We start from the raw sequence: 13833 nt of genomic DNA, 5'->3' as shown, positions 1-13833 counted from the left end.
GCTTCATGAAGTTGCTAAGACCTACCTTTTTCAAATTCTCACACACACTCTATCATCTTCATACCTCACCAACACAACATCAAACATCCACCAAGAAGACAACACCCATGGCCGAGTATCATCTCCCTCACATAGCAAAGATTTAAACCATGGGCTAGTTAGAACTCAAGCTAACAACTAAAAACATGCATGAATCTCATGGCACAACATCAAACTTACCTTAACCTAGATACAAGTATGGCCGAACCTCTTCCTAATCCTCTTCCAAGCCGAACATGAAGCAAGAGCTCCTTCCTTCTTCCTTAGAACTTTCGGCCAAAGAAATGAAAAAGGATGGACACTTTTTCTTTTCTTTATTTTCATCATATTCCCTTTCATTATTTTATTACCATGCTCCTTATTTTATTTTTCCTAACATACATCACTAACATAACATGTTTGTGACATGTTTCCACCCATAGCATGGCCGGCCACTATGCTTTAATTTGGCTAATTTGACATGCAAGGACAAGCACTTTCCCACATATATTAATAGGCCACTTTAACACTTGCCTAGCTTATTTCTAAATTGTCTCACATAAATCCCTACTAATAAATTTCACAGACACTGACCAAATTAAAGTATGGAACTATCACACAAGCATTTACGCACATCATAAACACAGAATATAACCTTTAATTATTTATAAGACTCAGTTTTGTGGTCCCAAAACCACTTTCCGACTAGGGTCAATTTAGGGCTGTCACATGATTTGACAGCATGGTGATCGAATCGACATTATAAACATCGGCTGTTTTCCTTGGCTTTGTCTTCATGACTTGCTACTGATAGTTATTTAGTGACATCTCCTTAATAAACTCATAGGCATCTTCAGGTGTTTTATTAATGATGGTTCCGCCAGCAGCTGCGTCAACCATTTACCGAGTCGAAGGATTCAGACCATTGTGGAATGTTTGAACTTGGAGCCAAAGCGGTAACCCATGGTGAGGGCATTCCCTCAAAAGGTCCTTGTATCTCTCCCATGCATATTAAAGTGTTTCTAAATCCATCTGCACAAAAGAAGAGATATCATTATGTAATTTAGCCGTTTTAGCCAAAGGAAAATATTTTAGTAAAACTTTTTCGATCATTTGTTCCCAAGTAGTAATTGACCCTCGTGGCAACGAGTTCAACCAATGTTTAGCTTTGTTCCTCAATGAAAAGGGAAACAACCGAAGATGTATGGCATCATCAGAAATGCCATTAATTTTAAATGTATCGTATAGTTGTAAGAAGTTGGCTAAATGAGCGTTGGGATCCTTATCCTGTAAACCATCAAACTGAACAAATTGTTGTATCATTTGAATAGTGTTAGGTTTTAATTCAAAAGTATTTGCAGCTACAGTAGGTCTAACTATTCTTGATTCAGCTCCTGTTAAAGAAGGTTTAACATAATCATACATAGTGCGTAGAGCAGTTTGATTAACCACAATTGCAGGAGGTAGCTGATTGCCTTTGTTTTCAGCTATCTCTTCAGTTGGGGGTTGAGTATCGTCTTCTTGCTCGTTCTTCGTGTATCTTAAGTTGCACCTTATTTCTCTTTGGTTTCTACAAACTGTAGGATCGATTTCTTCGTCAAAAAGTAATGGTCCCAACGGGGTTCTTCTAGTCATAAACTATAAAAACCTGCCAAGAGAAAGAGAGAGTAGGTTAATAAATAATAATTAAATTAAATTAAATTAAATTGCAAGAAAAATAAATGGCTAAAGTAATAAAATTTGAACGTTCCTAATATCTTAGTTCCCTGGCAACGGCGCCAAAAACTTGATCCCGTGATTTCGTGATAGGTTTTAAATATTTATAATTACTCGTTCTTGAACTAACTATTATCGTGATGTAGGCATGTGTACCTATCGAACAGTAGTATAGTTTTAGCAAAGACCGGATTGTTGAACCCAAAGGAACTAAAAGTACTAGTAATGACTGTCTTTTTATTATCTAGTCTAAGAATAAAGCGTTTTTGTTTTAATTAACTAATTATCTAAACTAAGAACGCACAGAGAAAAGAATTGGGGAATTGCTTTTGGGAAAAATCGATTGACTTAAGACAATACCTAAGGAAAAATCCACCTAGACTTTACTTGTTATTCTGGCTCCGAATCGGACGATTTATTCATTCAACTTGTTCCGTAGAGATCCCTAAGTTATGTCATTATCCCTATTCAAGACTAATAACGTCTAATCCCTATATTGATTAACCGAGACTTTTCTCTAATTAACACTCTAGGGTTGCATTACCTCGATCTATGGATCCCCTTATTAGGTTTCACCCTAATTCGGCAAAATCTTGTCACCCTATGTCTAGGCATGCAATCAACTCCACTTAATTATGAAAAATGTACTCTTAGACAGGGTCTATTCTTCCTCTAAATAAGCGCATGTCTTGAATCAGTATCCTGGGATATCAAAACAAGAATTAAGAACACATAAATAAGAACAAGTTAAATATTTATCATACGATTCAGAAAATAATAACGAGTTTCGTCTTAGGTTTCATTCCCCTTAGGTGTTTAGGGGTTTTAGTTCATAACTAAATAAGAAAACATCTAAGAAGAATAAAGAATACAAAACATAAAGAAAACCCAAAACTCCTGAAGGGAAATTAAGGAGAGATCTTCAGTCTTGATGATGAATCCGGCTTTTGAGATGGATCAATCGGCTTCCTTGGAGTAATTCCTTACTTCCCCTTCTCCGTCTCCCTTTTCTTCCTCCTCTAGGGTGTATTTATAGGCTTTGGAATGCCTAGAAGCCATCAAAATTAGTCTTTTCCAAATTGGACTCAACTTGGGCTCGACAGGGACACGCTCGTGTTCGATTACTTCAGGCCGTGCTCGAGCCTGCCAAATTGACACGGCTGTGTGGTCTGCCCGTGTGAGGAGGTCCAGGCCGTGTTTATTTCGTACTTTGGCCCATTTTCTCTATTTTTGGCCCGTTTCTTGTTCCTTTCGCCCTCTTATGCTCTTCTAAGTATAAAACATGAAATTAAAGCATTAGGAGCATCGAATTCACCAATTCTAATGAGAAATCATCCATAAAATGCATTAACCATGGGGTAAAAATATGTATAATTTATGGTTTACCACATGCTTATAACAGCCCACATTTTTCATTCAATCACACTTTTACTACACATTTTGTGACTTTTTACAAATAGGTCCTTTTTTACATTTTCATCAAAAATCACCTAGCAAAAGTTGTTTATCTTACATCTAACATACATTTCCTACCATTAGGCACCAAATGCACAAATATTCTTCATGGGTAAAATTTTAGACTTTTATTTTCATTCAAATTAGTCCTTGAAATAGCTAGATTAGGTTACAAGAATCTTAAAAACATAAAAATCATTAAAACAGGGCTAGAACAGAGTTACAATCGAGCTTGGAAGATGAAAAAACCCTAGCTATGGTTCCCCCTTGAGAAATTTAGCCATGAGAAGAAGATGGACAAAAATTGGCTTTTAATTTGATTTTTAATTTATTTATTAGCCAAATGACCAAAATGCCCTAACTTAAAACATAAAATTTCTCTGACTTCATGTCCCTTTTTATCAAATAACTTAAAAAATGGTATAATTACAATCTAAGGACCTTCAATTTAAAATTTCATAACTATTAGACACCTCTAGCATGTAGAACTCAACTTTTGTAATTTTTACAATTTAGTCCTTTTTGCTAAATTGAGTGCTCAAACGTCAAAATTTTTGAACTAAATTTTCACCAAATCATTCCATAAAACTGTAGATCATAAAAATGTAATAAAAACAAGTTTTACTATGTCAAATTCGTGGTCCCAAAACCACTGTTCCGACTAGGCCCTAAATCGAGTTGTTACAACATAGCTATTATAAAATTGATGTCAAACAGTGTATGAGCATAAGTCATCATTCATTCGAGTAACAATCATTAATTTCGATGCCATTCAATACAACAAAATACAATGCATAGCATAAATCAATAACATTCAAATATGTCGTGCACATGATGCAATGCAAAAAGGTTCCTACCCATACCATCTGCTACACACCACGAGTTCCCCAAAACCTGTCTGCCAAACTCCAAAACTTTATGAGCATAGCTCGATGTGGTAAAACCACCGAATAATCAATAATGTAGAAAATCTGTCTGATGTCAAATAGTGCAATACAATCGCCAATAACATATAATATGCAATAAAATTACTAATCCCTTCGATACCCCAAGTGCAGTGCACTAACTACGAATAATACGAACTTAATATGCCATTGGAAATTGTAGACTGTACGATTGGGCTTGTTTCAAATGTGGATCACTAGATCACTTTATTAGTTACTGGCCCGAGTCTGTTGAGCAAGAAATTATGCAAAATCCAAGACATAGTAGCACTTCAGCTTGAGCTAGACCTCCCAGAAATAAGGGAAATGTGAGTGGTAGTCAAAGAGGGACTAAAGACACTGCTGTTCGATCTGAGGCTAGAGCACCGGCTAGAGCCTACACCATCTGAGCTCGTGAGGAAGCTTCTTCTCCAGATGTGATTACAGGTACATTTACTCTTTACGATACTTCTATGATTGCTTTGATAGATCCTGGATCAACACATTTGTATATATGCATGAATTTAGTATCGAGTAAGACTTTACTTGTAGAATCTGCTGAATTTGTGATTAGAGTATCGAACCTCCTAGGTAAAAGTGTTTTAGTTGACAAAGTCTACAAGAATTGTCCATTAATGTTTCAAGACATTTATTTTCCGGCCGATCTGATGTTATTACTCTTTGATAAGTTTGATATAATTCTGGATATAGATTGGTTAACTTTGTATGATGCTATTGTGAATTGAAAATAGAAAACTATTGATTTGAGATGCAAGAATGATGAAATAGTTCGAATTGGATCTAGTGATTTCAATGGATTGCCTGCTTTGATATCTCCGATGAAAGCTTTGAGTATTATGAATAAGGGGGTGAAGCTTACTTTGCTTATGTGATTGATTTGAAAGTAACAGAAAAGAAAGTCGAATCAGTACCTGTTGCCTGTGAATCCTCTGATGTGTTTCTTGAAGAACTTCTGGGATTACCTCAGATTTAAGATGTTGAATTTGCATTGAATTAGTGCCCGAAACTACTCTGATTTTGATAGCTCCATATAGAATGGCTCCAACCAAACTAAAAGAATTAAAGTCTCAGTTGCAAGAATTGACCAGTAGAGGGTTTGCTAGACCGAGTTTTTAAACTTAGGGTGTTCCTATTTTGTTTGTGAAAAAAGAAAGATGACACGATGAGAATGTGTATTGATTATCTTCAATTGATCAAGGTGACTATCCAGAATAAGTATCCTCTGCTTCAAATTGACGACTTGTTTTATCATTTGAAAGGAGCTACTGTGTTTTCAAAGATAGATTTGAGATCGGGTTATTATCAGTTGTGAGTAAAAGATTCAGACATTCTGAAAACTGCATTCAGAATGAGGTATGGGTACTATGAGTTCTTAGTTATGCCTTTCAGATTAACTAATGCACCTGCTATGTTTATGGATTTGATGAACAAAATTTTTAGACCGTATTTAGATCGATTTGTTTTCGTATTTATTGATGACATATTGATTTATTCGCGTGATGAATCTGAGCATGCCAAGAATCTGAGAATAGTATTACAGACTTTGCGTGATAAGTAATTATATACGAAGTTTAGCAAATGTGAATTCTGGTTACGAGAAGTCAATTTTCTGGGCCATATTGTATCAACATCAGGTATCCGAGCAAAATTTCAGCTATTTAAGAATGAAAGCCTCCGAGAAATGTCTCCAAAGTTTGCAATTTTCTAGGACTTGCTGGTTTTTATAGACGGTTCATAAAAGACTTTTCTATGACTGCAACTTCGTTAATGAAACTATTTCAGAAAGATGTGAAGTTTGAATGGTCCGAAAAGTGTTAGAAAAGCTTTGATCAATTGAAAGTCCTATTGACTAAAGCTCCAGTGTTAGTACGACCCAAATCGGGTAAAAAAATTTTGATTTATAGTGTGATGCTTTGTTGAACGGTCTGAGATGCGTTTTAATGTAGGAAGGCAAAGTCATTTCTTATGCTTCAAGACAGTTAAATCTGTACGAAAAGAACTATCCGATGCATGATCTGGAATTAGCTACGATTGTGTTTGCTTTGAAGATTTGGCGCCACTATCTGTTTGGTGAAAAATGTCACGTATATTCTTTTCATAAGAGTTTGAAATATTTGATGACTCAGAAAGATTTGAACCTGTGACTTAGAAGATGGCTAAAACTATTAAAAGACTATGAGATTGTGATTGACTATCATTTGGGAAAAGCAAATATTGTTGCTGATGCTTTGAGTCAAAAATCACTGTTTGCATTATACTCATTTAGCTTTGTATGATGATGGTTCAATTTTAGCAAAATTGGAAGCGAGACAGTTATTTTTACAGTAGATTATTAATGTTTAGAAAGTTGATAATGAGATAATAGCAAAACAAACTCAGAGTGATTTAGATTCTGATTCAGAATGCAAAGTTGATAAAGATGATTGTCTGAGATTTTGAGATCGAATTTATGTTTCGAGAAATCTAGAGTTGTTTCAGATGATTTTGATCTAAACTCACAATAGTCGTTTATCTGTTCATCCGGGTAGTACAAAAATGTATAATGATTTGAAACAACATTACTAGTGGTCTAGAATAAAAAAAGCTATCATCGACTTTGTTTCTAAATGTTTAATCTATCAGCAAGTTAAAGCTGAACATCAAGTGCCATCTGGTTTGTTACAATTGAATATGATTCTGGAATGGAAATGGGATAGAGTTGCAATGGATTTTGTTTCAGGTTTGCCCCTATCTCTGAGAAAGAAAGATGCGATCTGGGTTGTGGTTGACAGATTGATGAAATCAGCTCTTTTTATTATTGTACGATCCGATTACTCGCTTGATAAGTTAGCTGAGTTATACATTTCTGATATTTTGACATCGCACGATGTACTATTATCTACTGTGTCAGACAGAGATCCGAGATTCACATCACAATTTTGAAAGAAATTGCAAGATGCTTTGGGTATGAAATTGCACTTCAGTACTGCTTTTCACCCGCATACGAATGGTCAATCCGAGCGGATTATTTAGATTCTTGAAGATATGTTGAGATGTTGCATTCTTGAGTTTGAAGGTACATGGGAACAGTATTTGCCATTGATTGAATTCGCATATAATAATAGTTTTCAATTGAGCATCAAAATGGCACCGTTCGAAGCCTTATATGGTCGTAAATGTCGAAAACCTTTGTATTAGATTGAGCTCAGTGAGAAAAAGATACACGGGGTTGATTTGATAAAAGAGATTGAACAAAAAGTAAAAGCGATTCGAGATAGTTTGAAAACAGCTTCTGATCGTCAAAAATCTTACGCAAATTTGAAATGAAAAGCTATTGAATTTGAGATTGGCAAAAAAGTGTTTTTGAAAGTATCCCCGTGGAAGAAAGTACTCTGATTTGGCAAAAAAGGCAAATTAAGTTCGAGGTTCATCGGGCCGTATGAGATTATTGAGCGTATTGGACCGGTTGCTTATAGATTGTTGTTGCCACTTTAGCTAGAAAAGATTCATAATGTATTTCATGTATCTATGTTATGACGATATAGATCAGATCCATCGCATGTGATTATTCAATCTAAGATTGAAATTCAATCTAATATGACTATGAAGAAGAACCAATCCGTATTTTGGCTCGCGAGGTTAAAGAACTGTTAAACAAGAAAATATCATCAGTAAAAATGTTATGGCATCGACACAGAATTGAAGAGGCTATGTGGTGCCCAAGAATGCTATGAGAGAGCAATATCCGAACCTATTCGACAATAAGATTTTCAGGGACAAAAATCCCTAAAGGGGGAAAATTGTAACAGTCTGGTTTAGACCCTAATTAGAATAGTGGTTTCGAGACAACAAATCTGAGTCAGAAAAATATTTTAATATTATTTTTTGTGTTTAGAATATGTGAATTGATATCTGTAAAAGTTTCGTATAAAAATTTTGTCATTTGTGTGCTTAATTTGATAAAAGGACCTAATCGTGTAAAATGTAAAAGTTGCATGATATATGTTAAGTGTGTCTATTTGTTATGTCTTATTAAATGAGAGGTCTTTCTGTTGTTATTTGACCATTGAACTTATGAATGGACATTAATAACCATCCATTAAGTGGTTTTATAATGGATTACTAAAGGTTAAATTGGTAAAATGTATATTAATGATAATTTAATTAATCAAAAGCATGAAAATCAAGCCGTTATCATTCACATTGCCAAAAGTTAAAAGAAAGGGAAGCTTTCTCATCCAACAAGGGTTTCGGCACTTGTTTTGACTAAAGAGGTATGTGTTTTTGATTGATTTTTGATAATTTTTACATTTTTGTGATCGTTGCTTAGACTTCTATCAAGCCCATGCCTAAATTTTTTATTTTGATGATGATTTTGAAATATGTCATTGATGAAATTGTGAGCTTTGTGAAGTTATTTGTTGATAAATGGAAGATATGTTTTGGGTTAACATGTTTTGTCTTTGAATTTTTGATGAATTTTTTAGTAATTTGGGCTAAATTGTAAAAAAGAGATTTTGAGGGACTAAAATGTGAAATAAATGAAATATGTGGACTTGTATGAATACTATGAAATTTTGGCTAAGCATATGTTTAAAGAAATTTTGTATATTTTGTGATTTTTGTGATTAGGGGCTAAAGTGTCAAAATGTGAAAATGTGAGGGCTAGTTTGTAAAATGCCCTAAATATGTGTTTTTGGATTGAATTGAATGATTTGGTGAATAAAAGAGTTCAATTTGAATGTGTATAGATCAAGAACCAAAGAAAAAAAAATTAGACCGGGGAAAGTCGAAAGTTGTCGAGTAGCCGATTTGTCTATCTGAATCCGTATGAGGTAAGTCTATATACAAATAAATGTATTTGAAATGGTTTACTTATTCTTATATGCTATTGAACAATGATGAATGGCTTTATGCCTTGAATATGAGTTATCCGAGAAAGCATCGACAAAGTTTCGACGTCTGAAAAGCCTCGTACAAACCCTGGGAATAGTTAGGATACAAATGTTATGACATAGGATCCGATATGTGTTCTCATGTAAGACCACGTCTGGAATATTGGCATCGTATTTGATTTCATGTAAGACCCTGTCTGGGACAGTGGCATCAATATTTGATTACATGTAAGACCACGTCTAGGACGTTGGCATTGTATGAGCTTTCCGAGCTATCCGTATATCCTTATGATTCCAAACGGTTCAATGGGCATTCCGAGAAATGAATGATTATATGAGATGTGTATCCGATTCAGGTACATTTGAAATGTATATTGTGTTTGAGAATAAAAGGTAAGTATATGTACAAGTGATGATATGTAATATAAGTATGAGAAGGTATGCTATATGTGCAAATGAATTGAGTTTATGGGAAATGTATATGAATTATGTGGTTTGTGATAGTATTTGACAATAGAGTATATGTAATTAGATGATGCTTATATGCTTTGTTTGATAAGTTTATTTGTATATCGCTTACTAAGCTTTTGAAAGATTACTTTGTGTCTGTTTACATTATTTTATTAATATTGTAGCATCGGGAGCTCGGGGATCGTTAAGGGTCGTCACCACACTATCAAACCTTATTTTGGTACCTTTTGACATTGTGAATATAAGAGTATGTCATGTATAGGCTAGAAGTATTTGGATATGTTTTGTAATGTATATATCATACCATGTGATATGGCTAGTTTGTTGTTGAAATTATGGTTTGATTTTGATATATGATATGTGATGCAAATGTGCCATTAGGATGTGCATTTGGTTGGCCAAAAGAAATAATCAATTTGGTAAGTTTTGGTATGTGCATATTTTAGAATTGGGTAAGGATTTGATATGTAAATGAATGGAATGTATCAAGGTTATAAACCACATGTTTTGGTATGTTTTAACTTATGGAATGACATGAATTGGTACGTGTTATGAACATGAGATTGGTTGATAATGATATGACATGATTGGTGTATGTATTGGTTGTGAAATGGTTGAGAATTTGGTATGCAATTGATGTTTAATTGTTGCTTGTAGGGAGGACCCTTAATGGGTGGCATTTTGGCCTTGTAAATGGCCAATTTTTGCCCACACGGGCAGGGACACAGGCGTGTGTCTCAGCCGTGTTGCTCGAGGGCCATTTCTAAATGAGCCTAAGCAGACCACACGGTCGCATACACGAGTGTATGTTTGGCTGTTTGGCCAAGTCAGTTTCGGGCACGGGCTAGACAAACGGGTGTGTGACTAGTCGTGTGACCCTAGTTAGTAGCCTCCCTAATTTTCACACGACCTGGCACACGGGCGTGTCTTTTTGTAACATCCTAAAATAGGGCCCATTAGGAATAGTGGTTTCGGGACCACAAATTCGACATCAAATATTTATTTTATGATTATTATGAGGTTTAGAGTGTGAGAATATGCATGTGTTAAAATTTCATGAAGAAATTCTTTGGGTTAGGTGTTCAATTGGAAATAAGGGACTAAATTGAATAAATTGCAAAATTTGGATTCTAGGAGCAATTTGTATGAAATTGCTTTAGATTATAAATTAGAAGGCCTTTGAGTTTTTGGACAAAAATGGGCTTGCATGGATGAAATTTTAAAGAAATGGCTTAAGGGCATTTTGGTCATTTGGCATTTCAATGAAATAAAATGGGAAAAATGAACCAAAAATCAGCCATCTTCTCCCTTGTACCAACCGAAATTCTCAAGCCCTCCATAGCTAGGGTTTTCAAACTTTTCAAGCTCATTAGTAAGTACTCCCAAGCCCCGTTTTTAATGTTCTTTGCATTTTTGAGATCTCGGTAGCTTACTCTCTCCATTTCTACCCATATTTCATGCTAGGGTTTATGTTTAAAAAATTACCCATGCAAGAGTTACTTGTATTTTGATGGTTTATGGAGGAATATGAAAGTTGGATGTGTGTTATATATCTTTTCCTAGGTGATTTTCATGAAAAACCCCTAAAGGGACCTTTCTGCAAAAGTTGTTAAATGTGTGGTAGAAATGTGAAAATAATGGAAATTGTGAGCCGTCGTAAGAGGAAAAAAGTGTTCGGCTAGGCTTGGGTAAGATAAAAATTTCATGTGTTTCATTTAGACCGAGGGCACAACGGTCATTTAGACCGAGGGTGGAATTTAGACTTGAAAAGTATAATGTAGAGTATTAATGATTTAATTATGTTGTTATAGACCCCAAGGAACAAATTTCGGAGGTCGATCGAGGAAAACAAAAGGTTTCAAAATAACCAAAACACGACACTAAAATGAAACCAGGTAAGTTCGGATAACTTAAAGTAAACTCCTAATATACCTAATTATATGATTTGTAAATAAATGATGTTTGCATTTATTGATGACATAAAAATTTCATGAAATGCATCTTTGATAATGATATGTTGAAAAATGTCTCGGATGCGGTTTAAAAAGCGAATTCGATGGATAAACCAAGATTTACAAGCGAATTGAGAGCCTGCATGTGTTGCAGAAAGGATTTAGCCTGGACGGGTATTCCGTTGATCTCTATTATAAAAAGGATCCAGCCCGGACGGGTGTTCCTTTGGATGATCGAGCCTCCCAAAGAATACATGTGCATTATGGATTTAGCTCGGACGGGTAATCCAATTAGGGTCTGAATTTAGCCTGGACTGGTAATTCAGATACGACCTCACTAAATGTGTTTGTTGTTATACGGGGATTTAGCCTTGATTGGCAATCTCGACATCACCTTATGAGTTTTGTAAATGGGGGATTTAGCCTGGACTGGTAATCCCGCCATAAAATGTGAGGTTCACGAGAGTGCACACTTGAAATGATTATCCTTATGAATTGACGGTTAATGGATATTCCATCGAGATTTCCTAGAAACTCAACGGGATTAACGTGAGAAGGATGTATATCAATGAAACGATGGATGATGACTTCATGTAGGATAAATTACATGGTGCTTTGTTATGTGACTAACTCATTAATTGAGTGCATGTGATAGGGAACCATTTCATACTTGTTGGTTTCATTATCTACTATGGATGTATACTAAATACTTGGTAAGTTTACTTTCTGGTTATTCGAGCTTACTAAGCATGTAAATGCTTACCCCTCTCTTTTTCCCTACTTTACAGAGCTCGAGGACTTGTACGGATTGAAAGACAGTTCGAGAGTCAGCACACTATCAACTAGGCCAGCTTTGGTATAAAGACATTTTTATTTTGTTCAATGGCATGTATAGGACTCTTGAGTATTTTGTTATATGTGTCAATTGATTTGCCAAATAAAGGCATGTAAAGATGTATCTATCTTTTTTTTTGTATATGGCCATAGGAATTGGCTTATTTTGAAGTAGGCTATGACCTACAAAATTTCCATGCATGTTTATATTCATATATGATGATTTGTTTCCAATTGGCAATGAGTCACAAGAACGAGTCAATCTTTAATGTGTTAAAGTGACAAGGAAACCCATAAATACAAGATGGGGAATAACCTGGCCTGTGTGAAACCAATGATATGAGGTTTCTATGCAATAAGTTTTGCCAAGAACATTTATAAGAATATAATCATGTTTTTCTTTGCATTTGGTAATCATTATGTATAAGTGTTGGAAAGGGTGACCAAAGGCTTGGAAAATAGCCTATTAGGGTCCACACAGTTGGGCACACGGGCGTGTGTCTAGGCCATGTGTGACACACGGGCCACTCCCATGGGTGTGTGGTATGGTCATGCGTCCCCTGCACCTAAAAGTTTAAGTCAGTGTTGTACACGGGCAGGCCACACAGGCGTGTGTCTTAGCCGTGTGCCCCTAATTGTGTTATAAGGTTAAAGTCAGTGTTGCACACAGGCTGAGGGCATGGGCGTGTCCCAAGCCACATGGGCTTGTGTGATCACACGGCCCCACCCACACGGGCGTGTGACACTTCAAAGTAAAGGAAATTTTCCAAGGTACCCAAAGTTTATCGAATGTCCCCGATTTTGTCCCGAACTGCCCCTAGGTATGTTTTAGGCCTCGAAGGCCTGTTTAAGGGTCGAGACGTACATGTTCAAAAAGTTTTAAATTTAAGTGAAACTTGATGCCCTGATTTAATAAGTTTGTGAATGTGAAACCCTAGTAATGCGTTGAACCCTATCCCGGCGTCAGATAAGGGTGAGGGGTGTTACATTTAGTGGTATCAGAGCTACAGTTTAGTTGGTTCTAGGACTACCATAGAAAGTATTGAGGCTTGCTATACATCCCATTTTTCGAGTATTGATAGTTTGACATCTCATAACTGTTTAAATTGTTTTGAATATAGTAAATGTCTTCTAATCAAGCACAAGATGAGTCTGAGGGAGCCAAGAGCTATGCTCCAACTTCCGTACAACGAGCTGTATCTAGTAGTAGTAGAAGGCTTATGTTGGAAGGTCGAGAAGAGGCCTGAGACGCCTTCTTTGATATGATGGACGAATGGTTTAGGGATTACTTAAGGAATCGCCCCAACATACCACGACCTCCCTCGCCTCCTAACCAACCTGATGAGGATTTTCCACGAGGAATGGCACCGGTAAGAATTGGTAAGGCCCCTGTAGATAAGCTTAGAAAGTGTGGGGCTGAGGAATTTAGAGCTAAAATCGAGGACGATGCTGAAAGAGCCAAGTCCTAGCTCAAGAATACTATGCGAGTGTTAGATGAATTGTCAAGCACACCCGAGGAGTGTTTAAAGTGCGCCGTGTCCCTCCTGAAGGATACTGCATACCACTGGT

The 13833-nt window shown here is 36.0% G+C and overlaps 1 non-coding gene across 1 annotated transcript; it reads left to right on the top strand.

The window, feature by feature from the left end:
• Positions 1 to 976: 976 nt before the first annotated feature.
• LOC121211826 (small nucleolar RNA R71) lies at positions 977 to 1082 on the top strand. Its single transcript, XR_005907044.1, has one exon. It is a non-coding gene; the product is annotated as a small nucleolar RNA R71 (small nucleolar RNA).
• The last annotated feature ends 12751 nt before the right edge of the window (positions 1083 to 13833 follow it).

Source organism: Gossypium hirsutum, chromosome A12 (assembly GCF_007990345.1).
Source record: "Gossypium hirsutum isolate 1008001.06 chromosome A12, Gossypium_hirsutum_v2.1, whole genome shotgun sequence".
NCBI classification, from domain to species: domain Eukaryota; kingdom Viridiplantae; phylum Streptophyta; class Magnoliopsida; order Malvales; family Malvaceae; genus Gossypium; species Gossypium hirsutum.
This window is presented reverse-complemented; position numbering and strand designations above follow the sequence as displayed.